The following is a 14,693-nucleotide window of genomic DNA, read 5'->3' as shown; positions in this document are numbered from 1 at the left end:
TCAATGGGGCTTATTCCTAGGTAAGTGGGTATGGGATTTCAGCCTACGATAACTGTGCTAATATATCAATGCTAATGTAATGAATCTAAAAAATCTTTCAAACCCCCAAAGCTTCAATAGTTTCAGAAGGAAGGGAAACCAGAAAGAAACCAGAAACAAGTATGAAAATGCAGGATACAATGCTGGGAAAAGAGGAGAAAATCCCAAGGTTTTCATGTAATATGAATTATACTTTAAATGCACATATTATTATACTACTAAATTATATTAATATAATGTTAAATGCAACAACCTAGGTTGAATCAGTGTTGTATTGAACTTAATCCTTCAATTCTGTTATCTGGCATATTTCCATGTGACTATAACATTTGCAGTTGTCAGAGTTATTTACCCAGGGACTTGAAACATCTGCTTCATTATATGCACCCAGGTAAGAGTTAATTGTGCCTAGACATAAGATTTCTACATAAAGAGGACTGGTGTTGTTGTTGTTGTTTGTTTGTTTGTTGGTTGGTTGGTTGTTGTTGTTGTTATGAGAGTCACAGAGGCTTTAACAGGTTATTTCCTACAAGGTGTAAAATAACAGTAATTTCTCATCCTGAAAATCACGTGAGTCAGCCAATCATTTTACTTTATCATTACATTTACCATTCATAAAGTCTTCCAAGGAAAACACTAAAATAGCCAACATCAGTATTTGAATGGTGAGATGTTAAAAAACTACCAATACAGCTCACTTAAGGCCACTGAGTCTTACTAACTTTATTTTGGCTTAAGTGGGATGTAATTTTGCCTACTGATCCTTTTCATGAAGTGCAATTGAGTGTGTTGTCTAAAGGCAGCCATCTCCATGGTGGCTGCCATACAGTCACCTCAGGAACGAATGTGACCACCAGCAGGTTGCAAAGAAGCAACATTTCCCCTGGAAGCACCATTCCATGGTATGGTATCCCCACACTGTAAGCACAATATAAGCACAATGACTTTTTCATTAGTGGCACTCCCTGCATTTAGGGGCAGCCATGTCCCCCACCCCATACAATGTCTTTGGGAAGGTTGGCATAAAATGATGTTCCTTTTCTTCTACAGTGGCCTATTTTCAATGCATGTGGCAGCAGCCGTGTTTTCTGGCCACTCACAGCAGCTTTTGCCAGTCAGGAAGGGTTTTTAATTGGACCACCTTAGACAATTTGTTGTCTGAGGTGGTCCAATAAAACTGAATTATGCTTCAACCTGTAGATTAGTCCAGGAGGTGTGGATCAGGTGAGTTCACTTTGACATATGGACCCAATGAATTCATTGAGCATCCCTAATTATAGCATAAAAAACTGCTTTATTAATCAAATTATTTATTTTTATTTAATGATGGTTTCCAAGGTCTCTCTGCCTGTGACCTTTTTCTCCTCAGGCCAAAGGAAGTGAGTGTTCCTGTCCTTAACTAATTGCTGATTCATCCCAGGAAACAGAACACAAGTTTTTCTAGTGTGTCTCTTCTAGTGGTATATCTTTTCTCTTTTGAAATGAAAGGAAATGGCAAAGGGGTGTTTTTGCCCAGTTCACCCATTCCAGGTATGGTCAGACTTTGTCCTATAGTCCCATATAGAGCATGTAGTCCAATTATGATGTAACTAATCACATAGGACCTATTGATTGGTCTGCTGAAGTATTTAACATGACTCTTGATTTACTTTTTCCTGCTATGTCTTGTAATTGCTACTGAATTCTCTTGAAACGCTATATTTTATTGCATGTCCCATTTTGCCCTTGTTGTAAGGGGCTTTGAACAGGGTTTACCACAGAAAAGTGGCATGTAAATAAATTGAGGAGAAACAACACCCAAACAATGCCGTAGTACCCTTGGTGACATTCAGCAATGCACACACAATGCTAAGCACACTGCAGTGTGCCCTGCACATGGGAATGGCAGGTCCATGAGTGCCTATTATGCTGACACAACCCTCCTCCACCCCAGGAGTGAAGTAGACACCCAGTGATTCAAGGATGCATCGGTGTGTGTAACGCAGCTACATAAAACAAAATCATTTTAGAAGGCTTAACTGACTTATTGACGCTTATAAATAAACTGATGATTCATTAGGGGAAAATGTGATGTTTCAATTGCAAGCTATCACTTGTCAGCTTCTTAAGGTTATCATGGGTTTTGTATAATTGTGCAGTCAACAAAGACAAGGAATGGAGTGAGAAGTAAGAAGACATGAGAGGTTGGCCATTATAGTACACTGAGACAAAAGATGCATCCACAGTTAGCATCCTATCACCCAGGAAACCAAGGCACAGTTCCTCCATAAGGTGGAAACAATAAACCCTAGTAGTTCCAGCTATCTTCAAAATGACCTTTCAGAAACCATAGGGACACTTTAAAGCCCTGTAGTTTGGCTGGATCCTGTGTAAAACCAAATGTTAGTAAATAGGCATTTTCTTTGCAATGAAATTGCTAATAACCATCTATTATTACTTTATTCGTCAATGCCTTTATCTTAAGATGCTTTAAAATCTCAGTCTATGATTTGTTTTGTGCTATTTTCACATTCTTCCTAATTATAGCACAAGGAAGTAACATTTAGTTCAGTGATGTTTCCATGTAGCATGTGTGTGTCCTGGGAAGAGTCTCATGAACCAGAAAGAGAGGGATGAAAGGCTACCTTTGGCCCCTTTGGTTCACCATCCTCACAAAAAATTAAATCCATCAATACAACTTAAAAGTGCTTCAGGTGGATCATGCCCAACATCTGGCAGAAAGAGACTGTTTGAAAGTTAACATTATTGCTGCTGATCTGCTGAAGTATGTGATTAAGCCATTTTTAAAGCCATTTTTTTTAAAAAAAAATATTTTTAAACAAATATTAATGTGAGTTACATTGATCTCAATCAGCAGATGGATCCTCTTCTAAAGATTTGCTCTAGTTTCAAGGTGGAAAGTCTGAAAATAAAGTTTCAAATTGAATCAGAGTCTAGCTCCCTGAAAGCTTATGATTCCTTCATCCTTTTCCAGCTTCAGGTTCATCTCTTCACTTGTCTTATGCTTAGTTTTTAGGATACAGTAATGCTGTTGTCGTTTGCAATATTGAGGAACCAGTCCCAGGTACTACATTTTTCTTCTTTGAAAAATGCTTTACACACAATATTAATTCATCCCATGTGAGCTTTTAGACATGGGAGTCATTTTGAGGCATGCACACTCCCATGTTGTAAAACAGCTCTTGTGGGAAGCAGATGCAAGATGTCCTGTGAGTCACCATGCAATGGGGTTTCTTGAGGTGTACATCCAGATGTGGCCTCTTGTGTCAAAACTTTATTTGGAAAGGTCCCCAATGATACTGCCAGAATCACCTGCTCACTTATGTTAAGTATGCACAGTCATTTTGCTGGCCTCCAGTAATGGTATTTTCTTAAGAGTGTTTTAAATGCAGACATTTCTTGAGACATATTCTGTAATCAAACACTCAGCAAAGTCACCATTTGGACAGTTTCTCAGGAAACTGTTGCAGAAGGAAAGCTGTAGCAAGCAACTACTGTAGTCCATTGTTGCAATTCTCTCTTAATATATTAAGGAGACAATCCAAACTTTATGTTGCGGTTGTCAGAGCTTTGCGGAGTGGCTGAGCCACCACCGGATCTGCAGCTCTGCACTTCTCAGCAGCCATGATGGAAGGGGAGAGAACAGGACAATCAGGCTAGTGCAGCAATCAGATCTGGTCTGGTCCTACTGCTGGCTGACGAAAGGTGTGAGAAGATCTTGGGATCAAGCAGATCACAGGCTGGCTCAGCCCCACCTTCCAAATGCCCTGCTTGGGGCTTTCCACTGGGCTCCACCTAGCAGGGATGCTGTGAGTAGACTTCCCACAAGTTTTGCAGCTGACAGGAGGCCATCTGAGCTGGTAGATCCAAGTGTAGGGATGTATCTGCTCAATCCAAACCTCTCACAGACTATTTGGATTGCTCTGTTAGTTTGTTTTAAGATTAATACTCTGCTTTTCTATTAAAGCAATAAAAAAGTGGCTTACAATAAAATGCAATAAAACCTTGATTAAGCTAAGCACCTCTTGGTCTGGTCAGTGCTTGGATGGAAGATCACTTGGGAACCTTCAGTTCTAATGTGGGGAAAAGCCATTATGTAAATGTACTTCATAATAACTAACTAACAAAGAACTAAAATTAAAACCACACATTCCTTTCAAACAAAAGCATCAACAGCTAAAATAACGAGAGGCAGCAGTACTAAAAGAAAGCCTTGTTGTTGAAAGAAACAATGAAAACCATTACATATAAATATGGACTCTACATATAACCCTTCATGTAGTGTGGAACATATGACCCTCCGAATGTTGTTGGACTACAACTCCCATTATTGCCAACCACTGGAAATGCTGGCTGGGACTGATGGGAATTGGAGTCCAACAGCATCTGCCTCACTCCTGATAGAGCCTCAAGAACTGAGAAGATGCAAAATTCCCTGTTCCTCATATGAATTTCCATCTGATATCAAGAAAACTGGGAAGGATTTAGCAGATTTAATCAGAGCAATGCATCAACATTTCAGGCCCCTTGACATGTGAATGCTTTCACTTTTTCCTGACAGCGTCTTTACATATCATGTATGGCCCTTGGGGCCTCCTGAAAAGGTAAGAATAGGTTATAAGGGTGGTATTCTAATTAAACTTTACTCAGAGTAGACCCAATGAAATCAACGAACATGACTGCTCTGAGTAATACTTAGTTGAATACTACCCTAAGTCTGCAACAGCATTTGCAGGAAAGGGGAGCCGGGGGCAGGCTGAGCACACAGCTGGGCCAGAGCAAGGCGGAACCTGGGATTTTGAGCCACCCTCTTTCTGTCAGTCATGGGATCCTCAGAAGGTAGACTACCCTGCCAGACTAATTTTGCTGACTGAGGATATGCACAGTGGTTCCACGTCTCCACCTAATCATCATACTCAGTTTGCAAGTAGCATCATGCAGTGAGTCAGGGATGAGGGGAAAGCATTTTGCCTCTCCTCATAAGCAACTGATGGAAAGAAGCTACTTGTGCATATACTGATGGGTGCCACTAGTCAAGATCTTCCTCATGAAAACTGAACATTGCAGAAGGGACTCCACATTGCATTTATGTTTGTAGGCAGGTACACTAGCTGTTTACGACCATTTTAAACATGTATTTTCTGGTGCCATGAATGGTTGATTCAGAGAGTATGTTCTCTGTGTTGTAATCCATAGACTACTCTGCTCTCTCATCATGAACTGAAATATCTGATTTGCAATCATTCAATCTTTCTTGCTCTCAGGCATTCCTGGCCACACCTCTACTTAATGCACAAGTCATTCCACAGGACAAGCTACAACAACGACTAGTTCCCTCTCTCACTTCACAAGTCTGAGAAGTTCTCATCCCTGACTGGTTATACTGGCATGATAGTTGGTTTTAAAAAAACAACAGCCAGTCATACAATAGACATCTTTTTCTTAAAGGTGAATGAGCTACTTATTTCATGCAGAAAAATGCAGAATCTTTCTCTCTCTCCTCCCCCCCCATTTTCTCACACAGAGGGCTTCCCTGGATGAGGAAGTTTTAAACTAATGCCCAGTGGCATATATCTCCATTTGGGGCAAGGTGCTTGAGAGAGTGGTGGCAGTTGTGGTTCAGCTTTGGGCATGCTTGAAGGAGACTGAATATCTGGATCCATTTCAGCCTGTCTTCAGACCTGATCATGGCACTGAAGCTGCCTTGACCACCCTGGTTGATGACATTTGTAAGGAAAGAGATGTGGGGAGTGTGAACCTGCTTGTTCTTCTTGACCTCCTGATGGCTTTCAACATCATTGACCATGGTGCCCTTCTAGAGAGGCTCATGGAATTGGAGCCTGGAGGCACTGTACTTCAGTGGTTCTGTTCCTATTTCCAGGGCTGTTTCCAAAAAGCAGTTGTGAGAGGCCCAGAGGGTTCTTGTTCTCCATGCTATTTAACATTTACATGAAGCCACTGAGAGAACTTTTGGAACCAAGTGTCACCAATATGCTGATGACTACCTGCTCTATTTCTGTTCCATCTACATCAGGAGAGGTGGCTGAGAAGCTGGATAGGTGTTTGGAGGCAACAATGTGCTGGGTATGAGCCAAGAAATTGAAACCGAAACTGTACCCTGAAAAAACAGGTGTTATGTATTCCAAGTTCTTGAGTCGAGGATGTGGGCAGGAAGATGGCCTGTTATGAACAAGCTTGCACTGCCATGGAAGGGGCAGGACCATAGCTTGAGGGTATTCCACTCAGGTGGCCTTGGTAGCTAGGTTTGATTATTTCTAGCTCTGGCTAGTTCACCAGGTATGGCCCGTTTTGGACAGAGATGACTGGTACTCCATGCTTTGGTAACTTCTAGACTGGATTATTACAATGTGTTTGATGTGCAGCTGTCCTTGAAGCCCTCCGAAATTTCACTAGTTCAAAATGTAGCTGCCAGATTATTGACTGAGGTTCTATTTAGAACTCATATATAAACCCTGTTCTAAAACCATCATTGACTGCCAGTTCATTTCTGGGCCCAATTTAATTTGCTCACACTAGCGTTTAAAGCCCTAAATGACTTAGGCCCCAAATATCTGAAAGATCACCTCCTTTCCTACAGATACTTTTGGATGTTCACAGCTGCAATAGGGGCTCTCATTAGTTCCACAGAAGGCACAGGAGAAGGCATCCCCGCAGAGGTGCATCTGGCATACTCATGGTACAGTGGTACTCCAGGTTAAGTACAGTACTTAATTCGTTCCGGAGGTCCGTACTTAACCTGAAACTGTTCTTAACCTCAAGCACCACTTTAGCTAATGGGGTCTCCTGCTGCTGCTGCGCTGCCGGAGCACGATTTCTGTTCTCATCCTGAAGCAAAGTGCTTAACCTGAAGCACTATTTCTGGGTTAACAGAGTCTGTTATCTGAAGCGTATGTAACCTGAAGCGTATGTAACACGAGGTACCACTGTACAGCTTTTGGTGAATGCTGTAGATGCAGATCTTTATCCCAACTTTTGACACCTGAGGTGTGTTTTCAGGACCCACCCTATTCCTATAACCGTAATTTGTTTTAACTATTTTTAATTCTGAATTTTAAATTGTTGTAACTCACCCTGGGACTTGAAGTTAAATGGCATGAAATAATTTGTTGTTGTTGTTATTAATAATAATCCAATAATTAAATAAGGCAAAACTGTAGAAAAAATACTTCATAGGGAAACATGAATAGGTTCCCTGCCTCACACATTGCCAAACCCCACACAAAATTAATATGCTTAAAAACAAAACAAAACAGTTGAAAGAGAAATATTCTGCCCAGTGTTGTTTGGAGAAGCTTTTTTCTCTGCAGAAAAAATATGAACAATTCAGATGCAAGGCATGTCTGTGAAATACCTGAAGAAAGTTCCCAACTGGGTGTGGACTATAATTTGCTCCCTTGGTTCTTTTTGCTTGGGAAGCAGCCAAAGTGAACACCCACGTTTCAAGTCAAAGGAATTTTTAAAAACTCTTTTGACCCAAAGCTTTTATTTCCCATGAATGAGCTGCTATTCACAAAGTGCTTTGAAACTCAAGAGATAACTACAGTTTAATTTAAAAAAATCAAAATGCAGTTGATTGCTATTAGTAAAATGAATACTTCTGGGTGAAGTTTATAACCAATCAAACCAGAGGGCGTTCCTTCCCTGTCCCCAGCTCTGCTGCCTTGACTTCATTGGTTGTGGGTTGCAGCTCTCTCCACTGCAATTCAGTGAAGGTCATACAGGGTTCCATATATGGATCAGCCTTCTGGGTAGATATAACCCAAATGTGCAACAAGCTATGGGCGAATAAAACAAAAACTGTACTCAGTGCCCCAGAGTATATGCACGTATTATGCTCCTGCACCATATAGGCAGGTCAAACAATCCATACTTGTCAGTTCAGATGGTGCCACTTGGGCAATGGTGGAATTAGACACTGGATTTCATGGGCTTACTTGGGAAGGAGGGTGGAGAAAAGGTGAAAAGGTGAAATATGACTTGTGGTCATTTTTGACACGGCACCATTTTTGACACTTGTCCTTTTATTGCTTGTTTGCATTTTTCCATTTCTCTAAACTCTTAACTAACAAATGAATATTTAGCAAATATTTATTTGCTTATGTTTATTTTACCCAGGTAAAGGATTATTTTTCAATATTTCACCGAAGTACAAAGCAAAACTTCTAAAAACAGAATGCCATAAGGGTTAATATATCCAAACTCTACAACTATCTGTATAAAACAATGTGTAGTTAAGTAGGTCTAAGTTCAGGAATTATGTTAAGAAACTATTTTAGTAATTGTGATGGTAGCAGCCTCCACTAAGTGAGATAATAATGGCAGAAAAAATTGACAATTTACTTAACTCCTACTAATATATTTGCGCATGTACGTTTGTTCATATGTGCAGATCTTAGCTTTGCTAAACTCTTAAATCAAGACAACCAGGAATAGTATGATCTCTGAAGGATAGTTTACAGCCATAGAGATTACAAATATGCAGAAAACATAAATCAGCCATCATCGCTACAGTTTTTAAAACACACAGGACACTGTTTATTATTATTATTATTTTATAACATACTCATTACATATATATTTCATTTGGCAAAGCCCAGTATTCAAACACTGTAAAACCAGGAGCTGGAACAGAGCAATAGTACAGCAACATTTATTCTGGCTACACAAGCCTGGCCGTGCATCCTCTATTCATTTCAAAGAGGCTTGGATGCCCAACAGCAGGACATAGAGAACTAATTCTTCTGCTTACATGTGGAACCTGCAGGTTCTGCCCCTTTCAATGATATTCAATTGCATCCTCCTACCTTTTTTTTTAATCCCACCACTGCTATCAATAGACACTGTGGCCACTGACTCTGGCCAGTCCTCAATGGGCTCTTGGCAATGGGGGGGGGGGTTCCCCTCTTAGGGTATTTTCCTCACATTGTTTTTACTTTTTCAAAACTTATGGCTACCCTAAATGTGCCACTAACTCCCTCTTGTGTGTCGATGGTACAATTTTGGCTATATAAAGAGTACATCATCAGTACTGTTATAGATTTGGGCGGACTGGTTTTGATAATGCTTGCGAATCGCCAACAAACCTGTGTTTTTTGTATCTACAAGATGGGGGCCTGTAGTAGCAGGAACTGCTAAACCCGTCATACCAGTTTCTGTGTTTAGTTGATGGCCTAGCTGGCACAAATAACTGCATGACTGAAGTGTTTGCTATGTTGCCATAGATATAAGTGAGTTATGAGGAGGGGGTAAGCCACCTCCCCTCTTACCTGCCTGGATGTCATGTAATCTTAGAGTTAGGAAAACAATGAGCCAGGGAACTAGTCTTGGTGTTTAGTCTGAAGCTGGAGAGGGAAGCTGGAAAGACAGACATGTCTTGATATGTGCTGGATCCAAAGCTCTGGCTTCTGGGACCCTCCCTCTCTCCCCATAAATCTAATGAGGAGACAAGGACTTTTAGAATGTTAATGCTCTGAGCCATTCTTCACTCTCCATCAATACAATTAATACAAATAAATGTATTGGAAAATTATCAAAGCAAAACGGTTTTTGTGTAATTCTTCTGGGTAGGATCTGCACTCTACAGCCTTCCTAGTTGCCTTCCAGTGGAATACACCAGGAAGAAATTCCTCCCATTAGACTTTTTCAAATCAGGAAGTGTAGGCAGCCAGGGAGGTTGCAGAGTCCTGGAGAAATGTTTGATGGAAAGGAAACACACCCATACCACCCCTGGCCACCGTGCAACCGTTAAGGTCAAAATCTCACATTCACATAAATTCCAAAGCGAGAATGAGAAGAAAGGACACCTCTTTCACAGAGGAAGAAAACTATTGAGAAAATGGAGAACAAGTGTCAGCACAGCCCTACTAGTAGCCATTCAGTGGCCTAGCATCAAGTGTAGCGTTAAATCTTGCAGACTTCTGTGCTACAAAAACCTGTTTAAAATGGGGGGGGGGGAACCATGCCAGGATACACATGATGCTTTATTCTAGAATCAATGGAGACTGAGCACTTGTTTTTACCCATGTAGTCCTCACACAATTTAGATCTATTGCACTACATCTCAGTGTGTCCATTTGAAAACAGATGTAGGTGGTCCTGGCAATGGATTTGCCACAGCTGTGCAATGATGCTGTGGGAGGCGCACATTACCATTTCCTTCTTCATTCATCTGGAGCATGTGCAGGGAGGAAAAGGTTTGGATAACTTAATCAAGGGGAGGGTTTCCAAGTGCATATCAAGTGACCATGACCACCCTTTGTGGATGGCAGGTTCCAGAAGCAATCTAGATTGAAAGAAGCACGTTGAGGATGAGCACGAATGATTTTGCATTAGAAACAAGTTGGCATGCACACAACCTACATGTTAAATACAAACGTGTGCAAGGAAGCCCTGATATGTCAAAATGGAAAAATAATAGGCTTGAGGGTATACTAATTTTGAATGGCCAGAAACGGAGTTGCACAGCCTGTGTAACACAGCAGTTGGGGGGTTGGACTTGGACCAAGGAGATTTAGGCTCAAATCCTCCCACAGCAACAAAGCTTACTGGGTGACTTTGGGACAGTAACCATCGCTCAGCTTAACCTATCCGACAGGTTTGTTGTGTGGATAAAAGGAGAAATATGTATGCCACTCTTAGCGCTTTACAGGAAGCATGGGACAAAACCTTTTCATAAATAAACAACCCTTTTAGCCGCCGGTTGTTTCCCCATGCAAAATTGCTCCCCAGTCTGCTGCTCCCCTCCCCTTCACAGGGTTCCAAGTGCATATTTACAATGACAATTATACAATGGAAGGACAATTGTGACCTGCAGGGAAAGGGTTTGGCACCTGGTCTCTGTGTTACTCTTCTGCTCCAAAGCACAGCCTCCCGAGGCAGCTTTTCATTAAAAACAAAACAACAACATCACTGTCTCCAGAGGCAGCTTCTCATGAAAAATAGCAGCAGCAACAACAAAAACGTTGGGGCTTTTGCTTCATGTAATAGCATGCAATGTGTGATTTTTCCCTTAAAAGATATCATTTGATTCATTTTTTTCTATCTTTTATAGTTTGTAAACCACCACAATTTATATGTGAAGCATGTAATGGACTTCCACAGCAAATACAGAAAAGACACATCAGGCATGTGAAGCTCCAAATGTACATGGATTAACTTTAGTTAAACATTCAGTCCTGTACTTTGAACTAGGTTACTGATAGCGTAGGAATGCAGCTCTGGTCTGGATTTTGTTGAAATTAATGGGAAGCAAAACAAATCCTGCGCTCTAGGTTGGCAATAAATGATTACCATTTTTTTATTTGTTTGTATTTTTTTGTCAACATAATATTTTTTTTAAAAAATGTAACATACAGTAAACTTACACTGTCATTCTGACAGGGCAGGGCCACAACTTGGCCCTTCAGTTTCTTCCCAGCAACGAATAACGTGAGATCACAAATGAGGACAAACAGAAAGTAATTTTTCTCTGTGTCTATGGCTGTCAGATATATTTCCTCTTGAGAAGTCTGTTGCCACCTCAAAAGTCAGGAGTACAGAACTGAATATTGATAATGACAGCATTTTCTGGATTACACAAAGCTTTGCTACCCAAAGACTATCCTTATTTGTGATTATACATAACTGTGACAATAATGGGCCAAACTTCACTAGTTCCATATTTAAAGAATTCCTAACCAAAACCAGATTTAAACATATTCAAACATCAAATCACACAGTTTCCAATGACCATGCTGCAAGAATTGCATGGACTGTCAAAGAGGAGACGGAAAAGATGACTAATTGGAGTTTGGAGACAAAGGTGACTTGATTCCTTTTGAAATATAGAACCACACCCCAAATGATGGGTGTGCAGCCAGCCCAATTATTGATAAGAGGATAATAACTTACTAAAACTTATTGCATTCTAGTATGAAAGAGGAAGTGCAAAGGAAATAGACACACTTGGGTTACAGCGTCATGTCTACACCAAGAGTTTAATTACCAGCCAATTTAAAGAAAGATTCTTTATCTCTCAGAATTTGTTTAAATGCTGGCAGAGTGGTCAAGCAATACCAATATCCACATCCACATACAGCCTGATGTGTATATGCGAAAAGAATGATCACCCCAAAGCACAAACTGGAGGTGTTATTGAGATTTCAAAAAATAGGAGTGTGAGGACCTCTATACAGTCACTTAGCAATTAATATCTTTTTCTCTAAGGAGCTCAAGGTGATGTAGATGGTTCTTCACCTCTTCATTTTATCCTCATGACAACCCTGTGAGGTAGGTTAGGCTGAGAGACAGCAACTGGCCGTAGGTCACCATGTGAGCTTCATGGCTGAGCAGGGGTACGAACTCTGGCTGCCCGGGTCCTAATTCAACACTAACCCCTACATCATACTGCTTTCTTTAAAAAAAAAAGAAAAAAAAGATGTCAAGCAAAAAAAATAAAATAGCTTGGCATATTGGCATATGCAGGGCTCCCCAGGCTGCGGATATCTGCCCGGTGTGCAGGGCGCTCTGCTTCAGGGCGTTCCGTGCGCCGGGCGGCAGGCTGCTATCTGCAGGAACTCCCGCGGGCTCCCCAGGCTTGCTGATAGCTTCCTGAAGCCTGGAGAGCGAGAGGGGTCGGTGCGCACCGACCCCTCTCACTCTCCAAGCTTCAGCGAAAGCCTGTATTCGCCCCATAGGACGCACACAGATTTCCCCTTCATTTTTGGAGGGGAAAAAGTGCGCCCTATAGGGCGAAAAATACGGTAAATACTGTGAATTTTTTTTGGCAGCCAAACTAATAAGAAGGCATTGGTAACTATAGTTCATATTCTATATTTTAAATTGCACAAGCACATTCACACTGACTAATTAGGATGTTCACATGTATCTTCTTGAGCTAACCATATATCTTCTAACTGTAACATTACTAAAATATAGGTTGTACTTACTTACTTAGCAGAATTTATTTATTTATTCATTGCATTTATATCACACCTTCCACCCCACCCCACAAGCAGCTCGGAGTGGCATATATGGTTCTCCTCAACAACCCCTCTGCAGGAGGTTGGGCTGAGAGGGAATGATTGGCCCAAGGTCACCCATTGAGTTTCATGGCCATGTGGGGGTTTGATCCTTGGTCTCCTGGTCCCTAATCCAACATTCTAACAATACACCAAGGGGGCTCCCATCAAGTACATTGGAGCTTACTCTAGATAAATGGGTACAGAATTGCAGGCTCAATGCATGATTTCCATTCTACGTATAAAATAACCTCTCTTAATTTCAGGATATTATCTGCCAGGTCATAACAAATACATCCAAAATGCCTTAGTTTTGTTGTTGTTGTTGTTAATTGGAGGTTTCTCTTGCAGGACAATTTGGAAACAGAACCTTGATTTTCTGGAGAATCACGCACACATACACACATTCCATGTGTGATGTAGTCCAGAGAATGTTATGAATATCTAAATTCCATCAGCAGGATTTAATTTCATTACAGCACTCTGAAATATACTGATCTTAGTCAAATATAGTTATAACTTCTTTCTTGAAATTGTGTGTGTGTGTGTGTGTGTGTGTGTGTGTGTGTATACATATATATATACACATACATATACTGGAATTAGGACAGAATCAGATTAGCACGGGGAACTTCTGGCCTGTGGATCTAATATGGTTTGCCAGGCCATTTTAGTCAAACCATGCCCACTTGCCCTATGTTGTCAGATGGACTCAAAGCAGGGTTTGCACTCAGGCCCCACCAAACATAGAATCATAGAGTTGGAATAGACCACAAGGGCCATCGAGTCCAACCCCCTGCCAAGCAGGAAACACCATCAGAGCACTCCTGACATATGGTTGTCAAGCCTCTGCTTAAAGACCTCCAAAGAAGGAGACTCCACCACACTCCTTGGCAGCAAATTCCACTGTCGAACAGCTCTTACTGTCAGGAAGTTCTTCCTAATGTTTAGGTGGAATCTTCTTTCTTGTAGTTTGGATCCATTGCTCCGTGTCCGCTTCTCTGGAGCAGCAGAAAACAACCTTTCTCCCTCCTCTATGTGACATCCTTTTATATATTTGAACATGGCTATCATATCACCCCTTAACCTCCTCTTCTCCAGGCTAAACATGCCCAGCTCCCTTAGCCGTTCCTCATAAGGCATCGTTTCCAGGCCTTTGACCATTTTGGTTGCCCTCCTCTGGACACGTTCCAGTTTGTCAGTGTCCTTCTTGAACTGTGGTGCCCAGAACTGGACACAGTACTCCAGGTGAGGTCTGACCAGAGCAGAATACAGTGGCACTATTACTTCCCTTGATCTAGATGCTATACTCCTATTGATGCAGCCCAGAATTGCATTGGCTTTTTTAGCTGCCGCGTCACACTGTTGGCTCATGTCAAGTTTGCGGTCAACCAAGACTCCTAGATCCTTTTCACATGTACTGCTCTCAAGCCAGGTGTCACCCATCTTGTATTTGTGCCTCTCATTTTTTTTGCCCAAGTGCAATACTTTACATTTCTCCCTGTTAAAGTTTGTTTGTTTTGGCCCAGTTCTCTAATCTGTCAAGGTCGTTTTGAAGTGTGATCCTGTCCTCTGGGGTGTTAGCCACCCCTCCCAGTTTGGTGTCATCTGCAAATTTGATCAGGATGCCCTTGA

At 41.3% G+C, this 14,693-nt stretch overlaps 1 long non-coding RNA gene across 1 annotated transcript in view; it reads right to left on the bottom strand.

The window, feature by feature from the left end:
- Positions 1-7,434: 7,434 nt before the first annotated feature.
- LOC310766659 overlaps positions 7,435-14,693 on the bottom strand; it is a 73,671-nt gene continuing 66,412 nt past the window's right edge. The window contains exon 3 of the long non-coding RNA XR_014550314.1: positions 7,435-7,835. This is a non-coding gene — a long non-coding RNA (uncharacterized lncRNA). The remainder of the gene's footprint in view (positions 7,836-14,693) is intronic.

This window comes from Podarcis filfolensis, assembly GCF_964270895.1.
Source record: "Podarcis filfolensis genome assembly, chromosome: 7".
NCBI lineage: Eukaryota > Metazoa > Chordata > Lepidosauria > Squamata > Lacertidae > Podarcis > Podarcis filfolensis.
Note: the sequence above shows the minus strand (reverse complement) of the source record. Positions and strands in the feature narration are given on the sequence as shown.